Source organism: Artemia sp. Qi Xiang Cuo, chromosome 12 (assembly GCF_049724085.1).
Source record: "Artemia sp. Qi Xiang Cuo chromosome 12, ASM4972408v1, whole genome shotgun sequence".
NCBI lineage: Eukaryota > Metazoa > Arthropoda > Branchiopoda > Anostraca > Artemiidae > Artemia > Artemia sp. Qi Xiang Cuo.
In genome coordinates, this window is record NC_142805.1 from 33,544,438 (window position 1) to 33,554,655 (window position 10,218).

The window sequence follows — 10,218 nt, forward strand, 5'->3', positions numbered from 1 at the left end:
CTTATATGCCCTCAGGGCACAACTTACAACCCTTGATGCGAGGTCTTTGAGGGGGCTATCATCCTCAAATACCTAATTTCTGAAACTTTTAATTACGTTTAACCAAATGACTGTCTAAAAATTTGATTAGATGTGTTTGGGGAAAAGGTGGGCATGAGAGGGGGGTTAGTTACCCTCAAATCCCTTTAGACTATTAAAATGGGCACTAGTCCTTTGCATATCCAATCAAAAGAGCTCTTTCAAGTTTCTACGACAAAGCCTTCAGTAAAAATTTTATATGCCCCCAGGGCATAACTTATAACCCTTAAAATGAGGGCTCTGGGGGGAGTGTCATCCTCAAAGATATAATTTTTGGAGATTTCAACTACTTTGAACAAAATGGCTATCTAAAAATTTTGATTGGATGTGTTTGGATAAATGGTGGGCGTGCAAGGGATGTTAGTTACGTTCCAATCACTTTCGACTATTAAAAAGGGCACTAGCCAATTCAATTTCAAATCAAATGAGCCCTTTTTGAAGTTTCTGCGACAAAGCTTTCTATAAAAACCTTATATGCCCCCAGGGCGTAACTTACAACCCTTGCCCTGAGGCTCTGGGGGGTTGTCATCCTCAAAGACCTAATTTCCAGAAATTTCAACTACGTTGAACAAAATGACTATCTCAAAATTTTTATTGGATGTGTTTGAGGAAAAGTTGGGCGTGAGAGGTCAGTTGGCCTCCAATATTTTTCGATTATTAAAAAGGGCACTATGCCTTTGAATTTCCAATCGAATGAGTCGTTTTTGAAGTTTCTACGACAACACTTTCTATAGAAACTTTATATGCCCCCAGGGCTTAACTTACACTTGCCCAGAGGTCTGTGGGGAGTGTCTTCCTTAGCAAGGCTCAAAACCCCTATGCCTTCCCTAGGCCAGAACATAATTTGCATTTTACTGAAAAAATATAAATGAATGTGCATTTCCAGTTTAATATACATATTCTGATATTTAGTAATCAAAATGTTAATATTATTTGATTTATTAAAGTTATAAAAGTAAAAACATTTATACTTTTTCAGTAAAGTGCAAATTATCTTCTGGCCTTGGGAAGGCATTGGGGTTTTGAGCCCAACTTATTTTAAATTCTGCTCGTTTTGAATTTGACTCGGTTATTTATTGTAATTTCTGTTTGTTTTGGATTTCGTTTATTTATCGATGCTGATTTGTGATAGTTCACGCTTGGTAGATTATTGGATTTTATTTTTAATCATTTTCGGTTTAATGGAGTTCTTTACTTTTCTTTGAAAAACTTATTTTGTGGAAAAAGTTTTTTTAATTAATACAAACAAAAAGAACACCATTTGGTATGCCATGATCCTAAACTCATTGACTACAGGATTACTGTCCCCATCAGAGGCAACGCTAAAGCGTTGCTTAAAGTAAAGGCCATACGGCTCCTATGTTTTATTATTATTTTATTTCTTAGAGGCACTTCATGGAAGGGGTATAAACTTCAAAGGGAGCTCATTCAATTGGAAATCGAAAGTTTTAGTGCTCTTTTAAGAGTCAAAAGTGATGAGAGGGCAACTGGCCCCCAGGCCTTTTTACCCCAAATATACATCTGATAAAAATATTGAGGTAGCCATTTTATTAAAAATAGTTCAAAGATCATATAAAAAATCTGGGAACGAAACAACCCCCAGGGCTCGGGGGCTGGCGTTGTAAATTATGCCCTGGGGGCAAATATCGCTCTTATAGAAGGGATGCTTGTATAAACTTCAGAGAGCGCTCATTTGATTAGAAATTAAAAGTTCTAGTTCAAGTTTTTAGTGTCAAAAGAGACTGGAGGGCAACCCCCCCCCCTTTCTCTCCTGCCCCCCATGCCCTATTTCTCTCAAATGCACCAGATAAAAATGTTGCGATAGACATTTTCTTAAGAATAGTTCAAAGGTCGGACAACAAAACTCCGATGTCAACACAACCACCCGGTGCCCGTGGGCTAATAATTAAAATCCTCCGGGGTCGAAACAACCCCCCAGGGCCCGAGGGCAGGTGTTGTAATTTATGTTCTGGGGGCAAATATGGTTTTTATAGAAGGGACGCTCGTATAAACTTCAGAGAGGGCTCGTTTGATTGTAAATTGGAAGTTCCAGTTCACTTTTTCAAAGTCAAAAGAGATCGGAGGGCAACTAACCCCCACGGCCTTTTTTCTTCAAATGTGTCAGATAAAAATTTGGAGATAGACATTTTGTTAAAAATAATTCAAAGGTTAGATAACAAAACTCCGATGTCGACATAACTGCCCAGCGCCCGGGGGCAGGCGTTGTAAGTTATGCCCTGGGGGCAGGCGTTGTAAGTTACGCCCTGGGGGCTTATAAAGATCTTATGGAAGGAATGCTTGTATAAACTTCAGAGAGGGCTCATTTTATTTTAAAGTTCTACTTCACTTTTTTAGAGTCAAAAGTAATCGGAGGGAAGCTAGCCCTCCCCCACGCCTATTTCCCCCAAATACATCAGATAAAAATTTTGAGGTAACCATTTTATTAAAAATAGTTCAAATATCATATAACAAAAAATCTGGGGTCAGCACAACCCCCCATTGCCCGGGGGCAGGCGTTTTAATTTCTGCCCTGGGGGGCAAATATGGTTCGTATAGAAGGGATTCTCGTATAAACTTCAGAGAGGGCTCATTTGCTTGGTAATTAAAAGTTCTAGTTCAGTTTTCAGAGTAAAAAGAGATCAGAGGGCAACTACCCCTCTCCCCCACAACCTTTTTGCCTTAAATGCATCAGATAAAAATTTTAAGATAGACATTTTGTTAAAAACAGTTAATAGGACAGGTTACAAAACTCCAATGTCGACACAACCACCAAGGACCCGGGGTATGCGTTGTAAGTTATGCCCTGGGGGCATATGAGGTTTTTAAGGAAGGGATGTTCGTAGAAACTTTAGAGAGGGCTCATTTGATTGGAAATAAAAAGTTCTACTTCTCTTTTTAAGAATCAAAAGTGATCGGAGGGCAGCTAGCCCTCCCCCAACCTTTTTTTCCAAATGTATCAGATAACAATTTTGAGATAGACATTTTATTAAAAATAATTCTATTCAGATAACAAAAATCCAGTGTCGACACAGCCCCCAGGGTCCAGGGGTAGGCGTAAGTAGAAAGGCCTCATGAGGTCCGGTACAAACACCATATATGGGCATAGAGTCCCTAGGGAGAACACCTGTTCTCTCAGTCCGACGGGGCACCATATATGGGCATGGAATCCCCAGGAAGAACACGTTTCCGAGAACTTGATTGCGTAATCGATTGGGAATTTTATTGATCCGATAACGGGAAACAAATTACATGTCTCCTTCTAAGCCAATCAGAAAGCTGGTTACATATTAGCGGGAGGGGATCGCAGAGAATATGAGGAAAGGATTTTTACTATAGTTTTATTAGTCTGTGAATAGAATTCAAAGGAGTGAGAAGAAGAACAGTTTGACTTTACTCATTTGGATATATTTGTGTGTTGATGACGAGTGGAATGTTTACCCTATTAGAAGTTGATAGTGGAGTTGATGGCATGGAATGGGATGTAGTATGTGTAAGATATCTAATACAATTGATCAAATTTGAAATAGGGGACCAATTATATTTTACTGCAAAGTTTGATGAAGGATACGTAAAGAAAATTTCATGTGCTTTAATTGTTTTTATGGAACTTATCGAAGAAAGTAAACTGCAGCGTTTATTGAACATGATTACTATTATAATTGTAGTTATTATTAAATAAAATTGTTTCGAAATCGAAAATGTTCCCTTTCTTTTCGGGTCAGGTTCGGTTAGGTTAGGGCTAACGAATCATGGTCAGTCTAGAATCAGCAGTCAGATTGAAAGGATTGAAAAATGAATAAATTTTAGAGAGAGAGTATTAGATCGAATCTAATGTATATAGAAAAACATATGATTCTCGATGATAAATTTCTCGAGTTATCTCTTAAACACAGGATATTCTATCGGGGAGCACTTGAAAATATAATAAAAACTGATTTTTCCCCATAGGAATTTTGTATGAAACTTTTAAAATGTGATTCAAGTGCTTATAATCAATTTATTGATATATTAATTGGAACAAAGCAGAATCATGTCGTGGATACACTTTTGAAAGCATTGCCAATGGATTCAATGTAGATGGCTCCCCCCACCATTCGAAAGAGGTGACGCCACGGAGTTACTCCTCTCTCATTCCTCCACCTTGAATTTATCAGTTGGCAGGGACGATCAGTTTCGTTTTAGCTGAGAGAGAGTCAAGTGACATTGGAAACCAAAAAACAAATGTTCTATACATGTCCATTATGCATGTACACTCTTGGTAGTTGGAGTCAATGTGAGAATTGTACAATTATTGATGACTATAGTGAAAAGTGCAAATTATGTAATCCTCATTAATTACATAGAGGCTATGCAGTACAAATTAAAGGATGTAATTCATGTCTTGTGGAGATTTGTGACTCTCACCCTAGAGGACACCTGTGCTCCAATTGTCACTATGATAAATGTGATCAGTGGGAGAATACTTACCTTACTATGATTGGAAAGGAATCGCAAACATGATTTTTGTTTATCTCTATGAAATTGGTATCGTCGTGTATTTAAATTATTCTGGGAGGAGGAGTCAGGTCTACAATTCAACTGTTGGGGTAACAAAACAATTTGGTTTCTACGTCATAGTTGTGACGACACTGTATATTACGACTATAAACCAAGTGATTTTTATTTGGCAGTTACCGAATGTGATTCACCATTTGAAAACAATGTATGCGATATTGCTTCAAATAAACAGATTGAAACTCGTAAATTTCATAATATTAATACAAATAGTATCATTGACTATACAAAGAGATATGACCAGAGTGAAGTTACATTATACTGTAGAAAATGTGACCCTGACTTTGCAGTCAATCAAGATCAATATACAGGGAACCCAAATGAATTACCGGCATTAGTGGTTCACGACAGTTGCCTATACACCGAAGAAGAAGAAATCTAAAGTGAAGATTTAAAGACATTGTTGTATATATGCATTTTATTAATAAACAAATTCACAAGCATTTTTGAAGCACTTTGCTTTTAGGTCACTGAAATCAATATTATATAGGTCTGAGAGGATATTTTCCACTAGAAAGTCGTTCAGACGTTTATTGTCACCATAAATGTTGAGAAACTGCTCGTAAGTATAGCCGCGACATCGGAACACAAAATATAGTAGTGCATTAAATCCACAGCTTTTAGTCTTTAGATCCTGCACCCTCCTCCGATTTTGAATATTAGTTTTCCCACTGCTCTCAATACAGTTGCTGATGTGTGGTGTGTAGAATGTATAGGGTAGACAAAGAGGACCCAAAAATTCAATCGTTTTCATTTTTTTGAAAGATGCACAGCCAATGACCCGTTAGCACGGTCGAGGGACTGCTATAACAATAATTAAGCTATTGTTCGCACTTTGAATTTTTCCAAGAAAGTCTGAGGGCAGACAATAGGATTTGTTCTGGGACATGTACGGATCCATATTAAATACATTGATTATTTGACTGGTGTTCATGGCGCCAAGTCTAGTAGAACACTGCCTTCAGGAGTGATTTCCCAATAGGTTTCATATTGATTTAGTGAGATTAGTGCAATACTCTCAGCCAATGGGTCAGTAAATGTACACTCTAAACGTACACTCCCCGTACGTACTATACTCATATCCTATGTGCCAGACAAATCCAGTACAATGATACCATGTGTTTTAGCAAACATATCTTCGGTTATACCATTTTCAAATAGTTGCGAATCATTATCTAGGGTTTGCATGGTCAACTCATACAATGTTCTATAGGATTTATCAAAAGATAGATTGTAGAGTGGGATGCCGTTTACTTTGCATACAAGAGATGAAAGTCCAAACATCTCGAATTTATGTGGTCATCCAGTCCACGATCCTATTGCACTAGCTTTTTTTTTACAAATGCAAAAGCGAGTTTTGACGAAATTTTGCCATTGATAAGGGATGAATCGGTGAAGGTCCGTGACCCCATGGCAATATGATGTTGATTGGTGATTTTATGAGGAACAAGTAGTTTAATATTATTTCCATTGGCTGTCATTTTTTCCATTGCCAAAGCAACAGAACTCATGACCTGTTGTTTGCGTACATGAAGTATTGCCGAGGTGAGGGAGAGACTTACATCAGGATTGGCAGCAAGTTCTTTTCTCATTATGAAATTGGATGGTGCAAGCGTCAGTTTTATATCCATTTTAACATTGCGTGGTAGCCATTGGGGTATATTATATATTTCATGATAAATTTTTCCAACTAGATGTAATTCACTAGTTGTAGCATTTTTAAGTGCATCTGTACTATCAGTATTAGTAATATATTCATATCCATTGGAGGTGCCTCTCAATTCCTTGTATGACTTGGGTGTCATCAGCATGAATTGCATATAGCTTGTATAATTTGAGAGATTGTTGCTTGTGCTCACCAGCGTGCCATTGATGTAGACACTGATTTGACGAAATAAATTATGTAATATACAATTTTCATAGGATATTCCATCGGCCCGAATATGCATTGTATTATCGGATTTCCGGACTTTCATTTGTAAATCTATAAATGTCGAAGACATGTCCATAAAGTAGTCTTTATTGGAATAAATTTGAAAGTGGATATTATCGGAGAGGGGTTGTTGTGGATAAAATTGTTCATAGTATTCATGCTTGACACTCACATCAACATTTTCAGCATTGAATAGATTCAATGAGGAGGTGATTGAAGGTTGAGAATCCTTATGCGGTAGATAGGACATCTTAGGAAAAGAAATCTAGTTTTGATCTAACAATTTTCTTCCTGGGGCTTCTTCTTCTGTTTACAGTACGTGTCGGCTTTTTCCTTCTTTTCTTTGACAAGAGTGGTGATGTCTTTCGTTTCCGACCAGAGTAGAGACTGATGAGTGATGCATTGTTTTTCGACCTTTTTAAAACTTTACCATTTTGTTTTAATCTCTCGCCAAGGGTTCGCGCAGTGGACCTAAGATTTTCCGTAGCACTTTTTTTTAAAATCCTTGCCAGAGCCCCAATCGTATAGTGTAGAGGATGCAAAATCTGTCAAAGCCGGTACACGATATTTTCTAGCCAGTGGTAGTGAAGAGCGAAACAGCTTAGCAAACCAACTACCAAAACCGTAGCCAGACATTGTAGTACGCCCTTTGTAAGAGTCCTTTCTATTGCCCTGTTGTCTTGGGCCAAGAGTATTAACATATCAGTCAATATCAGGACAAATGAATACCACTTTTATATTAGACATCTTGTTGTTGTTGTTGAAGAATAGTCCGAAAATGGCATTTAATCAAAGTCAAACCTTTTTAAATTGCGAGGGGATCACCTAATTCAGTTCTTAGTGTTAACTGACAGAGTTCCAAATAGGAAGTGTTTACGGGAATATATTGAAGATTTTTTATATTGTAGTGGTGAATATTTTCTTGATTGCTTTTTCTTTCAAGAACTCGTAGGAGGGGAAAATTTGAATTACCAACCCGAGATGTTTCCACAAGTGAAGCGTAGAGAAATATACAAGCGTCCGTCGAGAAGGCAGGCGGGTAGTCAGCAAAAATGAAATTAGTGTTGTTGATTATATTCAGCTTAAAGCCAAGAACATCTTTTAGGTTATCATTGAGAATAACCTCTTAACTGGTAATAGTTAAACTATTATATATCTTACCCTTTTGATTTGAACAGTTGAAGTGAGAGGCTCCTATTTTATGAGCGGAAATTCTTTTATTAATTGTACAACATAAATCACTAATAAAGGGGAGCTCTTCATAGGGTAATTCAACGTATGGATAATTCAACCTATTGATTTTTTGAATTTGTTCTTGATCACCTGAGGGTGGTGGCGGCCATTCATAGGGTCTAATTTTTATTTCATATTTACGATCTTTTCTCAGGATGTCGTAGGTATTTTTGAGAATACAGTCGACAAGAGCCACTTCATACTTTCCCTCGTCGAATTTGATGGTGGGGGAGAGTTTCATCCAAAAATCACTTGTTCTATTCAAGTCATTGTAGAGAGGATCAGAAACATTGGACATGAAAGTCACATAGAAATCATTGGGCATTGTCAATATCTTCAGCACTGACCCAAGAATTAAAATCTGAGTTGTATCCTAGCCAGCGAACAAGCAACTGTTTCTTGCCCCTACAAGTACGACTCTTTAATATCTTTTCAGTTTGATACATTTCACTAGTGTTTCTAACTTTTTGCAGTTCATATTCATAAAAACCACCAAGAATCTCGTCATCTTTGGTGTCTTGCAGTCGATATGTCGTGGGTTCGGTGTCCAGGGTTTTGGACACTTTAAAAAATTCGGTGCTCCATAAATAATTCCCCTTTTCAAAAATATTGGGGGTACTATTAATTCGAACAGTATCACCAACATTGAATTTCTTCTTCACATTTTTTTTTCTTTTTCACCATTGGAGTATTGCTTTAGAAAAGCATCAAATGTATTTTCACTGTAATGAACTTCCCGAGGGCTTGAGTTGGATAGAGATCGATGAGGTCGATGGTTGTATATCCGCATGATTTTATCTAAATCATGAATAAAAGCAGATGTATTTTTCAGTGTACAATATCTTGAAATTAATAGACTAATCGTTCTTATTAAGTGTTCAGCCAATGTAGCCTTTATCGGGCTGTGACTATGATAAAGTGTCGTATTATATTTCAATAGAACCTTTTGTACATGGGGATTAACAAATTCACTACAACGATCCGATTGAATTTTTCTATAGCAATCCTGTTCAAGAATATTTTCAATGACCTGAGCAACTTCAACACCTCCCTTTGATTATAAAGGAATGGTATATGAATAGCGACTAAGGATACTGATTGACGCCAAAGTATATATGTATGGTGCATTGTGACACCGTTGAATTGTATCTAAAGTTAAAAGATCCGTTTGCATTATATATAGAGGGAAAAAGGCTTTAGTTTGTCGATATTGTTTGCCACGAAGCCTGTGATTCCGATGCAGTGTCTAAATCGGTTCATTCTCTGGATAATCCTTTGATTTTTTTATTGTGCTGTCGAATGAAACCTTAGAAAGCATTTTTGGAGAACTTTAAATTAATAATGCACCGCTGTTTTAGATGGATTGCTTTAGAACGTCAATTTTTTTGAACTCGATCACGCAGCGTAGTTTCCTTTTACTTTTCGCAAGCTGGTAGACGAATGATTATGTCTCTGCCTTGGACTTGCAGCCACAGGTGTTATAAAATCATTGCTTCTGCTCCTGCTGCTAGTATTTTCAAATATTGATTCTTATTCTTTTTCAAATGGTGTTGGTGTTGGTGTTGATAGTGGACTATATTCTCTTAGTTTCTTAATAATTTGCTGATTATCAATAATGCTTTTGAGGAAGTTTAATACCTTTAGAAAGGCGTATACATTATTGTCAAAGGATAAAAGTCCTTTACGATTGGTCACATTATCAAATATTAAAGAAAGTAGATTATAGCATTTTCCTTGAATTGTAATTCGCTTACCTGCGCCGTTGACTTGAACTTGATGATCATGACTTTCCAAAATTAGATATGATACGACTCTTTTACTCTGTTCTCGATAGGTCACTGGCAATAGGTTTCCAATTTTCGATACAATTGAATTCAATTCCTTCTCCTTTGATTGCACTGCTGCGGAATCTTGAGGAGTTGTTTCCTGTTTAGAGGGATCGGTGACGGTAACAGCGGCGGCGGCGGGTCTCTCACGATAAGGTTTATGTTTGTCCACACGTCGCAATGCATCTTGAAGTAAAAGTGGTTTTTTGTCATCGGCAATATTCTCGTCATTAATGAATTTGCCTAGATTGTCTTCAAATGTTCGACGGGCGAGAGGACAAGTTCAAATGGTGTCAATTTATAGGATTTTGCCATTCTCTAGAGAAAACTGTTTACAAGTCCTGCAATTATTGGCAGTAAAAGTGTGAAAAAGTTACCGCCCGCTTGAAGGAGCCGTTTTCTTTTAAAATTGGTTCCCTTGTTTTTACAAGACAAGCCGTGTACAATGGAAAGATTTTGCTTTGTCTGTTGTCTAACACCTTCTGGCAGTTGAACATTACCCTCGGTTAAATTTAAACAAAGTTCAGATATTAGATTACTGAAATCATTGTCAACACCATGTTTGAGTATGGCCTTCCTGAGTGGACGTTTTGA